Source organism: Geospiza fortis, unplaced genomic scaffold (assembly GCF_000277835.1).
Source record: "Geospiza fortis unplaced genomic scaffold, GeoFor_1.0 scaffold264, whole genome shotgun sequence".
Lineage (NCBI taxonomy): Eukaryota > Metazoa > Chordata > Aves > Passeriformes > Thraupidae > Geospiza > Geospiza fortis.
This window is the reverse complement of record NW_005054332.1, coordinates 4,021,930-4,035,823: the sequence shown is the minus strand read 5'-3', so window position 1 is coordinate 4,035,823 and position 13,894 is coordinate 4,021,930. Positions and strand designations below refer to the sequence as shown.

The 13,894-nt window shown below is 37.5% G+C and overlaps 1 long non-coding RNA gene across 1 annotated transcript in view; it reads right to left on the bottom strand.

The window, feature by feature from the left end:
* Window positions 1–7,006: 7,006 nt before the first annotated feature.
* The window catches only part of LOC115947945, a 32,041-nt gene continuing 25,153 nt past the window's right edge, over window positions 7,007–13,894 (bottom strand). The window contains exon 4 of the long non-coding RNA XR_004081794.1: window positions 7,007–9,270. This is a non-coding gene — a long non-coding RNA (uncharacterized LOC115947945). The remainder of the gene's footprint in view (window positions 9,271–13,894) is intronic.

Genomic DNA, 13,894 nt, shown 5'->3' with positions numbered 1-13,894 from the left:
CACTGGTAACACCATTAGGCATTTATTTGACTTGGGATAAGAAATAATATGATGTAAAATTAGGTCTTTCTTTTTATAATACCCAAGTGACAATGCTCAGGACATAACTAAGCTACACTAGAAAAGAGGATGCCTGTTAGAACACATGAATGCAAGAGCCCAAAAATTGCTCAAAAAAAAAAATTACTATTAAAGGCAAAAGGATTTATGTCATATTATCATGAAAATTTGAACATTATTGCTTTTTACATAGTGAAAATGTGAATGAATGTTACAAACACAATTGTAGCCATGGTGTAACATAAATTAAAGAAAAAAAAATTATTTTTATTTCCTATAAGAAAACATCAGCCCTAAACATGTGCTGTTAAGAACTCATTTGAGCTCTGGTTGGCTACAGTTAGAAATTCTGCAGGTCCTGTTGTACATCCTAATGGCTAAGAAATTGAGATTTAATGAAAAATTGGTGTATATGCATGAAAAAATTCAAGCAGTTTTGGGGGAGGTAGATGCAATTTAATTTAATTTTTCTTCTTGTGATGAATTAAAAACCATCTAAACCACCATAAGATTGTCTGCTTCTTATTCTGGACATTCAAACGATGAAGAAGTTCAGTGGCAAGAAGTTTTGTGCTTAAAAGCAAATTATTCTGTATGATCAAAATGATATAGTGTCTGTCTTCACCCTTCTGCTGATCATGAATCTGGCTTGCTAGAGCTCCTTGATTAATAACTGCTACATTTTTAGATGCAATTTCAAAATACTGCTTTGGTCATTGTAAATGATGAAAATAATTGGAATGTTGCTGAAGTGCTGACTGATGATTCAGAGTAGGTTGGCCTTTTGTGTTGGCATCACTGATCAGGATAGAATTTTTACTGGTAGCTGTTAGGACACCTCTCCTATTTAATACAGTACTTTTATATAGAAAATAAAATGTGTGAAGCTAATAACTTCTGTCTGCTTAATGTAAGGCAGACCTGGCAGCAGTTGTGATATGAAGGCAAGGGGAAAGTAACCAGGAAATATCTGAGCAGTGTCTGCATCATACCAAGGGTGACTGTACTCATCTCCTTCCTCCTCACACCACTACAGACCACTGCTGGGCAATGTAGGGCAGCTATTCCCAGGCTGGGGCACAAAAACCTGCCAATGGTAAACATTAGAGAGAGCCAGTTATGTGATGGGTTTTCAAGGGTTGGAGTTAACTGAACTGACATTAGCCCTTTAAATTATACCTTTGTGCTAAACTCCCAAGAGAAACAGTAAGTGGTTAATTTCAAAGATGATATTTCAGAAGATGGCATTTGTAAACAAATTATTCTACAGACGTTATATGTCCTAAAATGGCATGCTTTGTCACTAAATCAGACTGAATTTAGTATCTTGTGCTCAAGCATCAGGAAGAATGTCCTTATTTCAGATCTTGTGATATTTGAAGTTCAGGAAAGAGGAACTGAAAATACTGAGTCATGTGTATATTAATTGTGCCAACACCCTGTACAAACTACAGTGTTCGAATTTCATAATTTAGTGGGTCAGAATTTTCAATTAAAAGCAGAGAGAAATTGTCTATTATAAATGTGAGTTGGGTGTTTTTTACTGGGCAGCTTAGTACTTCTTAAGACACAAACCATAAAAGAACATAAACGAATCTAATGTAAAAAACCCTCTTAAAGGCCAAAACCTTCAGATTTTGAAAGGAAATCTTATGACATTGTTCATGTTGACTAGAATATTTATAATATATAAATACTCAGTAAGAAATATGAAATTATATAAAAATATTGTAAGGAGACTGAGCCCTAATTGCAGTCTTCCCTTATCTCCTGTTTGCTTGCCATTGTACAGACATGGCTGCTTTGGGCTCACTATAATGAGTCTGGGCTACTCTTCTTGGCAGAGCAGCACAGGCTACTTTTCCCAACATCTGTTTGCCTGACAGGAGAGTTCCATTCCTTTCCTGTGTTCCTAACTAGGGGAAATCATCCCTGTGACTCCTTCTGGACAGCCAGAAACCAGACCCAATATTCACCTTCTATTTTCTGAGCTCAGATGAGTGGTGAATAAAGGAACTAGGTCTCATTGCAGGGAAAAAACAAATCTAATCCTGTCATGCCTGGATGATGGAACAAGCCAGAAGGTCTCCCAGGATGGGGACTGAGGAGTCAAGAATTAAAAAATGATTACAGCAAGCGACTCATGATGCAAGGTGTTCTCAGGAACTTTCTCAGCTTCCTTTTAGCTGTTGGCAGGAACTGCACTTGGGAAGACTAGCAGAGCATAGTAAGTCTTTACAGAATCATTTTCCTTAGCTAAAGCTTCTGGCATTTGAAATGGTAAAAGGGCAGCTATAGTTTAGCTCACAAAGCTGCTACATTTTAGTCAGAATGCAAGGAAATGTGGAGAGATTTAAAATAAGTAAGAGAAATTCAACATTTGGGGACTGGATTATACTAGGCACATCAATCCTGCTTTTTATCATTCAGCTTGTGTCTGAGCACTAAATATAAGTAGGGATGCAGGGTAGTTTCTTCTGTCAACTGAATGGCTCAGGCTATTGTGCAGGTAATGAGAATAGTGTGGGATATAATTTTGGAATTGCATCAGGACCTGGTGGCTGATGTGATAATAAAAAGACTCCCACCTTCCTAGTTACCTTTGGTCATAGGTCTCTTTAATCCATGGAAAAACTTTGCACCTTAATGTCGTCATGCAGTCTTGTAAAATTTCAGAGTCTGGGCATAAAGAATATTCCACTGACCCCCCCCTCACCTGCCTCCTCACATGTTCTTGCTGCTGCAGACACTGTGGACCTGCCCATGGTCCCTGGGTCACATGCAGTCAGTCAGCAGTGTTTGGGGCCCATGGGCTGGATATGTTTTTAATATGCAGTCCCAGCATGGCAGAAAGGTGCCATTAGCTGCATGGGGAGTCAACAGCAGAGCTGTGGGTGCAAAGAAATGCTTCCAGCAAGTCCATTTATATCTCTGCTGCAGTTTAAAGCAGCAGGTATTCTGTCATATGAGAATGTGCATACAGTGTCATGCCATAGGACTGGATGCAACACTCTTTTCTGTGTTTGGAAAAAGATCATTCTCCTCAGCTTCAGTGATACTTTGCAAATCTTCACACCATGGTTTTTAGCTAGCAGTCTCAGCTCCTAGCTCACCTGGATTCCAAAACACACACTCACCCCCAAAGATTTCTGAGTAATGAAAAAACCTATGCTGGCCAGACATGAGGCCCTGAGTGCTGGCTTGCAATTATATGTAATGGGAAATTTTTGTTGTGGTACCTGGCAAAAGTCTGGGCTCAGTGAGGTACCACCTGGCAGTGCCAAGGCCCATGGGACAGGACAAGTTTGGGACCTAGCATGTTTTTAGGGATGTGGACACCCTTTCTACCAGGCCTGATGTTTCTGGCACAAAACATCATGGGATCAATTCAGTTTGCTTTATAAAGGATGAGTTGGCACTCGTCAGTGAGCTCAGCAACCTCTAATCTGGAGATGTCCTTCATACACAAGTAGTTCTCTCCCTCTACAGCAGTCCTGAAAGGGAACTGTGGATGGCCAAGGAGGCTTTCAGCAGGCAGACAAATTTTGTTCCTTCCTATTTGTATGGATAATTTGTCTTAAGACCAGTAATGACAGGAGTGTACTTGGTATCATATTCTTTCCTTCCCAAGCAAGCTATTTTTGGAAGGTAATGTGCAGCTCAGACTGATGGACCATGCTGCCACAGTCTCATTTCAGTCAAAGGATTTATGCTTTGTATTCCCACATCCTCTTGTCTTTTTCAGTTCTCCCTACCGAGAATGCTCTTGCAGCTAAAGGCAGGAAGAAATCTGTCACGTACACAGCTCTCCCTCCAGCACGCCTTGCCCCTCTCTTCATCTTGCTCTCTCTCCTTTAATTGGGCTAGAGAGAAAACATTTAGCAATTTCTCTCCCCCTTTCCCCTCATTAGGCTAACGATGACATATTCTGTTTCCAGAGTGTCTGTAGGAGCACAGGGTAGCAGCCACTGCTCATTGTTAACACTGGAGGATGAAAAAGCTGGTGGCTTCATCCAGAATTTATGTAGATGCATGTAAATGAGAAGGTATTTCCTTGGGATCAGATGTAATACACAAGTGAAAAAATCAATGGGGAGAATTTCAGACTCTTGCTTGGTGGTGTTTTGAGCCTCCTATTATCTTACAGCCTTGGTGTTTTGAGTGCTGATATTATCTTTTAACCTTGTTGTTCCTAATGGAAGTACATTCTTCCTCAGATACAGACAAACCTTGGGCTTTTTACATACTTTTTCAGAGCTTTAAGATTTATTTTGCCTGATTTCATTTATCACTTTTCTAGGGTTTTTTTTCTCACTTTTATCCATCTACTGACCAATGTATGGGCAATAAATTCAACATTTTTTCCATACACATGAAATTAGAACTGTTCTCTATCTTTTTATCCAACCTTCCTACTTTTTATTTACTTCCTTTGTTTATTGTCCTTCCTTCCCTCCTACCTGCCTGCCTTTCTTTCTTCACTTTAGAAAAAGGTAGTAATGAGCTCTAATAACATCTCTATACTTCTGTTACTGCTGCTAATTGCAATCAAACTTATCACCCTCTTTTAATTTTTATTTGTTACCATTTAAACATTCTCAAATCCTAGTCATATTACTGACTTACTTGTCTACAGAGCTAAAAAAAATATAAACCGATAATTAACCTACAAACAGTACAGGTCTCTATACACTAAAGGAAAATTAGTTTTAATTGCAGGTTTGGACAAGATAGGCTGAGGTGACAGAAGAAACTGCATTTAATGCAACTGTATTTACAGTAGAGTGAATGATGTATAAATGCAAAATGGAAATATTCAATAGTCACTGCCTGCAACTCATCTAATAGAATTATTAAGAAACAAAAGTTCCTATAAATTTGAATCCTGATATTTAATGTGTCTATTGACTTTCATTAGAAATGTTTAAATATTTTAGGACACTGATCAGTTAGCAAAGCCTCATATTATGTCTGAGAGTGACACAAATAATAGGACCTTCATGCAAAAGAATAAACGGAAGCACAGAGTAAAAGTGGCTACTAGACCTTCAAAGAATCACAGTTGTACCTAAAATAAACTAAAATTAAGAAAATCTTGTGTGAAACTGGAGCTCTATGTGGGTCATGTGTAGCTTCTTCTTTAGAACAGCATTTAGTTTGATCTCCTTTTGTCTTCTTCCAGCCCGAGCCAGAGCTCACCAGCTCCTCTCCTGGCTAGCATCAGTTGGCAGGCTTTGTTGTCCCTGAGCTGTGTCTAACCCTCTGTGCAGAGGTGTCACTTCCAGAGAGATGCCACAGTAATGTCCATGCTCACAGACATTTCAGGCAACTAGTGTCAGGACCTGTGTTCCCAGGAAATATGTGCAAGACTAAGGATGGTTTAAGTGAAGGATGAGCTGAGCCCTGCATCCCAAGCCAGCAGAGTTTGCAAGGAAGTCTCTGTGCAGATTCAGTCAGTGGCCTCTCTGCCAAGACTGTCAGCAAAGGTGCCAATTAGTGCCAGTTGTGATGATGATTTTTGTGATGCCAGCACCTGTCCACTATGAACTGGACTGTGACCACCCTCACATTTCCCATTAGATGCTGAGCAGCTGTCAGGTGGTAGCAGAGCTGAATGATGTATTAGGTTCTGTGCAAATCAGCAAGTCAGACAGGTTGTATTATCTCTAAAATGCCTTTCATGTCAAATTATTTTAATCTCTCTTTAATAATGCAGCTGACTTTGTTCCTTTGACTTTAGTCTGTTTTCTAGCTCTTGGATTATTATTCATTTAATACCAAGTAACAATGTGTGACAAAACAAAACAAATTCAAATGCAAGTATAACAAGAATTTGAGCTGCAGGTGCAAAAATCACACTTGCAGAAATGTATTTACACAGCCTTTTAGCAGCAATAAATTCTGTAATTGTAAAGCTATCTGACTTTGGCACAACATCAGCTTGATAAACAGAGACCTATACAGAGTCGTGTTTGCAGTGGACATGCACAGTTGTTAATGTATGCACATTTTAGTACTGTTTACCAGTTCAGTTTGGAGAACAAAAGCAGGTTTTTATATGCAGATGCAAACCAGGTATGCATGCACACATGTGCTGAGATCCTGACCAGGAGCCCATTGCTCCTAGGGCAGTGAGTGTCTCACACAGCTGTTGTCCCAAACAGGCCCAGGCCTGCACTGATGTGCTGGGCACACAAAATGCGCTGTGCACACAGCACGACCTCCAGGTCTGTGCTGTGCTCATCCTCTGCCTGCAGGACAAGCTTGGCTGGCTGACTGTAATGAAGTAGCCTGTGGGCAGCTGCCACTGGGTCACACCAACTCCTTGCCTTTGTCTAAAGCAGCAGCAACAAATTCCCATGTGTGTATCCTTTTGTCTTTGACAGTGAAAATGATTAATGGAGTTATTTTATTTTAGGAAAACCTTACAGGAACTCAAAAGACTGAAATATTGGGTAACCTTTACACAGACAGGATCTGCACAGGATACTGAGCCTGCATGGGGGCTCATTCAGTGGTGCATAACTTGGGCTTCCCAGCACCTGAACGGATGTAAGATCATCTGTGCTAACCATTTTTTCTTTAAAGTGTTAGCTGCAATAAATGTTTAAATATTTTAAACCATATTTCACAGAGTCTGCGTGTCCTTGTTACTGGGATTACAATGATCCAGCAACTCCTGGCACAAAATCCTATTTGTGGGAATTTGTGCACTGCACATAGGCTGTTGTGCTTTGATGTGTCTTTTGTGATCTTGCTTCAATATGACATCTTTCCATCAGCCTCATTTTTTTGTTTGTCAATTTTGTTCTGCTGTTAATTTATTGAATATACCTCACAGAGGATTATATGATCCTTGTACTTGGAGATGTTCTCATGGGTTCACGGGCACAACATCTTATGCAAAACTCATATTCACCATCCCCACTGAAGAAAGACTTCATGGAAATGTCCAAACTCCACATTATTTATTGGAAACAATAGATAAAAGGAGGTGTCTCTTAAAGTTTAAGTTCAAGCTTTTGTATTGGTTCATAAGATGCACTTGATTATTTTGGTAATTTTTCAAAAAAGTATGACTGTGATCACTTAGTGAAAAAAAAATCCATTTTATAGAATAACTAACTCAGGCTGCACAATGTATTCAAGGTGTTCCCCATGTTAAAGACTGTGTGACACAGCAACAACATTTTGCACAATCATGAGAATGAAAAACTGTATAAAAAAACTCAGTTCCTTTATCTGATACATTGGACTGACTCTCTTAAGAAATTCTGGAGATATTTGTGTGACTACACATTGAGTCTCCCCTCAAAACCCTGGATTTTCTATTCAGACGTGCCCTAAACATTATCTTTTAGAAGATGGATACAACTGCAAATATTTTATTTCTTTCATAGCAAAAGTATATATGGTCAGAGTTCTGAGCAATTATGAAAGTTATAAATGATAAAAAATTATAAAAATCCACAGATTTATATTGTGAATAATATTTATATTATTCACAATATTCACAATATTATTGTGAATAATATTTATATTATTTATATTATTATTTATATTGTGAGTAATAATTAGGAACTAAAAAATAGTTTTATTCATTATTTTTTGTATGTGGCATATTGGATGGCTAATATGTTTGGTTAGGAAGAAGAAAAGAGCTATTTGTAGTAATTTCAGTTTCAAGGACTATTAGCTTAATAACAAGGAACTTGATAGAAACTTGTATCTATTGGACTTTTTCTAGGCACACAGAAAACATTAATTTCTGAAGGCACCTATGAAATGAACACCCATTAGGGATTTTTTCTGTAGTTTTGCAAATCCTTTGAAGTTTTGGAATAGATTGCACATTGCCAACACATTGAAAAGCTATCCTACTTTATAGTTGCAAAACAAAGGATGAAAAATACATTTACAATCTCCAGTGGAAAATAAAATTACTTAAAAAAGAAAATATAAAAAACCCCCCAACAACTATAAATATACATACTTATACATTCAGTTGAGATGCTGAAAACATATTTTGGATATCATTGTTTTGTCTCCCTTGACCAAAGCAGAATGGTTTTTCTCAGCAAGATGCTGCATGTAATGTATCACAGAGAAGTTTTTCTTCAAGATGTTGTGGGATAAAGTGGTTCAACATAATTTCTAATTGTGAGCTTGTGCAAACCCATGTAGGTCTACTTCAGTCAGTCATACTTCAAGACTTTTTATTTTTGGAACGCTAAAAAATTTTTCCTTTAATAATTATCAATATCTTTAAAATCTAACTTGTTACATTTGTGAGTAATAGCACATTTATCATATCTCATGAGGACTGCATATAGTAACTACTACAGGGGCATGCTATATACTTAATTTTTTCATTTTTAAGCACAGCACTTTTTCAGTTGCCATAATAAGATTTAACACGAGGACCCTGATGGTGTATTTTAGCGATAAAATGCAACATCCAGTTCCAGAAGGTTCTTCCCCCCTTAGACCTATAAGCAAAAGGAAGAGTCTTCATGCAGATAATAATTTAAGGTAGGAAATTCTGACAGTTCTTATATTAAAACAGCCTATTGGATATACTGCAAATTCCTTTGCCTTCAAAGAGTTCCATACCTTCAGAGACTCTCCAAAGCAGGACACACGCCATGTGTTGTGTGTTGGAATACATTATCTCTGTTCTTAAGTTATTCAAAGAGAAGCTGGAAAATCTCTATTTTCAGTAGCCCTGATGCAGTACATTATTTGCTGCAGTTCAACATATTATGCAGCCAAACTTGGTGCACTGTGCACCTTCTGTTAACATATCTTCCCATGTTCAAAACTAGAAAATATTAATGGAAAATGGGCCATATAAGCAGGAAAGTGTGTTGTAAAGGAATTGAAACAAATAGCATGCATGCTGGCTCTTTGCTTGGCTTAGGTTTCTGAAATCTAGACAGAATTCACTGTTGAACCATTAAAGCAGAAAGAGATTTATTCTGTGTAGTTCCATCATCTTGTTACAATCTTTGTCATAGAAAAGGAAGCAAGAACCTTGTACCATTTTCAGTTCTTGTTTAATATCTTCTTCACAGGAAAATGCTGCCAGGATATTAAACTCATCTGTTCTTTTGGATAATAAGGATGTAATGTACCATTCTGACCTTTCCAAATGCTGTGTTTCAAATTACTGTTCATTAGATTTTTTTTCTTGATTAAAGTCTCACTAACCTGTAGAAACAGAATGAAATAAGATTTAGTCAAGACACAGCATATCAAGCATGATCATAACAAAACCACACATTTATATAGCTCAAGGGCTATAACAGATATTAACACTTTGTTGTGCTATATGATTGCTCTCTTCATTCATAATGAAGAAGCTAAAATGATATTTGTTTAAATTTTTGACATGCTAATTCAGAGTTGCAAACTGAAGAAATTTTATTTGGTTCAAAGTTTAATTATGAGAATAAGAAATACTCTGTTTCTGGTATTCTGTAGAAAAGTTTCAGAGATGAAGTCATAAGAGAACTGAATTATAATCCTCAAATGGAAATGTAATTAAATGATAAAATATATATGACTGAGGGCAGATTCTGTTAACCTTATCCATTTTTTATTTAGATTCAGAAATAGATATTAAGGGCAGAAAAAATGATGCATTTAGTCTAAGCTCCTGCATGGTCCCAAAATGTTATCAGCCTCTGTAGCTTCTGAGTGAGATGCAGCACATCTTTCTAAGAGACCCAGATGGCTCTGGAGGTTGAAAGCTCTCATTGTTAGTTTGGTGATGGCGGAACAGACTGGAGTTCTTGGCTCCAGCTAATTACACATTCCTTCCCCCTAAATGAGAGGGCTCTTTACTGTCAGGAATACTTTTTGCCTGTAGGTACCTGAAGGCTGTAGTCAAGTAACTTCTCAGTCTTTTCTCGACTGATTTAATAGCTAAGAATCTATTTAGTATTTCACTGTTGGTACATTTTCCTGTATTTTTTTTATTTTCAGAATTATTTTCTGTACCTATTTTTAACTTTCCATACCTTTTTCAACAAACCATAAAGGCACATGGCTTTCCAGTAAATTTGACAAATGTGAAAAACCTGCCAATTTCTGAATACTATTTACCTATTTACTCTTACCAAGTTTACATTGGTCATCAAATAGCATCCTATTCATAGTTCATATCCAACTTACATTGCTAATGACACTGTGTCCTTCTCAAAATCATTATTTTTCTGAATAACTCAGGATCAAAACATACTTAAACCAAAATGAATTATTAATCTAACCAAAAAATTAGATGCAAGCTGTCCCTTTTTACACAATTAAAAATAAGTCAATGTGCTACTCCCTTGTGTTCACAGTTTGATTATTTTATCTGTAAGTGTCCATACTAATGGGACTTTAAACTGGAAGTTTAACACTTTAGGCTGGTTTCTACTTTCTTTTTAACAGTGAAGTGGTTTTGCCTACAGTTTAACCTCTGCTGAGTACAACTGGCCAGCCTTGGGACTGCTGCTACAGAATTACAGACACGGTGGTGATGAAATAACTGCTAATGGTGCTCCTGAGAGAGAATAACTCAGTGCTGGTGTGGATGTTATGAATGCCTCCTGAGGGACTGCACTATCTCTCTGACCAATTGCTTAGCTGTTGTTTACCTTTTCTGTCTGTGTGGATCAGTAAGCATTTTAAAAAGCACTGGGTAAGAATCTGTTAGCACTTATGAAACCACAAGACAAAATAAGAAAAAAAAATATCGCTGTAACAAGGAAATTGCCCAGTCTGGGCAGCAAATTTCTTTTAAGTGGTGTGTCTCCTACTGACAAGTGTTAAGAGATGAACATGGGGATCAATGATAGGTAACAATTCACATGATTCTCTGTAGAAAAACAGGTAAGTATCATCCAGAGGAGCAACAGCCTGAAGTTCCATGTGTAACTTTTCCTCAGATACATATCTTTTTTCTGAGCCTGAACATCAGTATTAAGGAAAATTACATTTCCCTAGAAAAGAAGCTGAACTGCAGGAAGTAGTTGTAGCTGCAGGTTATACCACTTGGTTTCTGCTACAATTGTAGATGCCGGGACAAGGCAAGTCATCAGTCAGGAAGGGTTTACAATAAATAGATATGGTATTAACTATATGAACTTTCAGTTCATATAGACAGCTCAATATCAAAAGGAAGTAACAAAGCCAAAGCAAGTAATTTAAGGTCCTTTCATAGATCTAGTATCCCTATGGATGCACATGTGGTTAGCCAGGCAATGCACACACAGAGAGTGACTGAAATGTGAATTTAGCACCTTTTCTAGTATCTACAGATTTGAACTAATGGTGTGGCACATCAGCTGTCCCCTTCTGCCTGTGGTTGCCTTCGAGGACATTCTTACTGGAGGCACTAAAGACTAGATGTATGAATTAATTACCATAATCTAACCTCAAGTGACTACAGGAACCATGTGAACTTCGTGCTGAACCCAAAGATTCCTTGGAGGAAACATTTCTCCTCTTTCTTGATAAACTACAATCCTTGGCATGCTTTCCCAGCAGGGCAGTACATGGAAAAAAGCCTGGAACTCCACAGCACTGTGCACGGTTACTTTGCCTGTCTATATTTGGTAATCCAAATCTGTTTAAGGATCATGAATGTTTTGTTTTGGGCTATTATAAAACCAGCCACCCATACAATAGGGCCATAAGGCTCCTTCTCTCCTCAGATTGTGACTGCTGTCACTCACCCTACTCAAAGTGCTACATGGAGAACTACACAAATACATTTTATTGACAGCAGGATCAGGCACCTTCATTTTTCATCCCAATATTAAGTCTACATAAACTTTGGCATCATTGATTTTATGTTTTGTTTCCATGGGACTCTGAAGAAAGGGCCCAGAGAACAAGAAATGAACAAACATCATTTAAAATGAGGAGGAAGAAAAAGTGAAGTCCAATTGAACAAGTGGCTGAAATTGACATGTTATTTTGACAGCATTAACTAGTGACAACTTGATTTTCAGAACATTCTATCTTTTATTTTGAAAAATAAAATTTAGGTAGTAAACCTAGTTTTCTTGACAGGCCCTTGAAGAAAGGATAAGGATTTTAAGTGACAGAAGATCTCATTGTGTTTATGAAATATTTTTTGTGTCCCCAAATATTTTACCTAAGCTAGGCTAAACTCATGATAAGTGATTCAATTTTATCAATGGATTGTAACAGTAAGGTTTTTCTCATATTTGCTTTTTTTTTCCCCTTCTGGTTTCTTTTCTGCTTTTTAGAGTCTTGTTTTTTTTTTGAAATGTTGTGTACAATTTTCTCAAAAATTAAGTAGCTGAGTCTCTTCTCTTAAGACATAAACTATATATGTATCCCATAGGAATCAGCTTTTCTGGTAGCTGGATAGATGTCTGGTAAAATCACATTCTCTTATGGAAAGGGAAACAGGTAAATATTGACAATAGGTTTCAGGGCACGCTTTTATACTGCCAATAATTTTGGATTTCTTATGACAGAGTAGGAATGAAGACAAACCCTTCATGTTTGCATAGACAAGAAGTAATTATTTTGATAATTTTGAAATCATATGAAAATTCTAATGCACAAACCTAAAATTCAGTATGGAACCTTACTTGAAAACCTTCCCTTTTTTCTTAGAGTATAATGAAGTCTACTATCCAGAAATTAACAACATGAAAATACAACTTGAAAGAACTTCTTGAAACAATTAAAATTGCACTCAGAGGTATTATACTGATTTTATTTTTTATTGTTTCGTAGCAGTTTCAAGGCATCAAACTCTTTTAATGTAGACAATTCCAGTCTTCCCTGAAACTTACTTGGAATTTACTTCCCAGCCAAATAGATTTGTGAAATCCAAAAAGAAAAAAATGAGTGTTCACTGAGTACCTGTCATGAGTGTGTGTAAAGCCAGGCAGAATTCAGAGGAAATGTGACTGCTTCCCTGTCATCCTGCCAAAGGCAGCAGCTGGTGAGCGCCTCAAGCTCCGCAGAGGTGCTGGTTCAGAGATGTCACTGCCAGACCCAACTTCAGCCACCAATCCACCACCCTTAGGAGCAGAGGCTGCAGGAAAGCCCCTCACCAAGTAGGCTGACCTGGAGGACTCAGCTCTTTCACCTCCTGCTATGGACCTGCAAAAGCTCCAACAACTTTTGGAGACTCTGGTGTGAGGCTGGAAGCAGTGGCTGGAGTGTGGCTTGGGAAGAGTAAGACTGAAATCCATGAAACCCCAGCTTAATCATGGCTCGTCCTACTGGGATCCATAAAGCCTAAAGCCACAGCACAAACCAGAAAAGGTAGACATTCCAAGATTGCTGCTTGTGCCCCTGGCTCTCAGCACCAACACCTACAACTTCATTCTCAATCTTCTCTAACTTTTCAGTGCTTTTTATTAGCTGTGTATTTAATCTCTTCAAGAAAAAACACAGTATTTATCCAAGAAGAAATTACTTTGAAAAATAATTTCAAATTTCATTCCCTCAGCATTCCTATTAAAGGAATGTTCACTCATTATTATAGCTTTAGTTTGTACAAAGGAATATTCTGTACACATTCATTGTGTATTACATATATATGCACTGTACATTTGACAGACAACAATTCCAGGTCTTGTAAGTTTTTTCACTTAACAGTTATTGAACACAGCCCCTGGTGCAGGGGGATGCTAAAACTCTCTGTGTGTAAAACCAAATAGATTTCAATAATGGTACTCACAACATTGTATTTCATATTTCCTCAAGTTCCTCCTTTCTCAGATCAATATGCTCTTTTGAAGGGGTCAATATGCTCTTTTATTTATCTGATTCTTAAGGGTATCAAATCTCAGTTGCT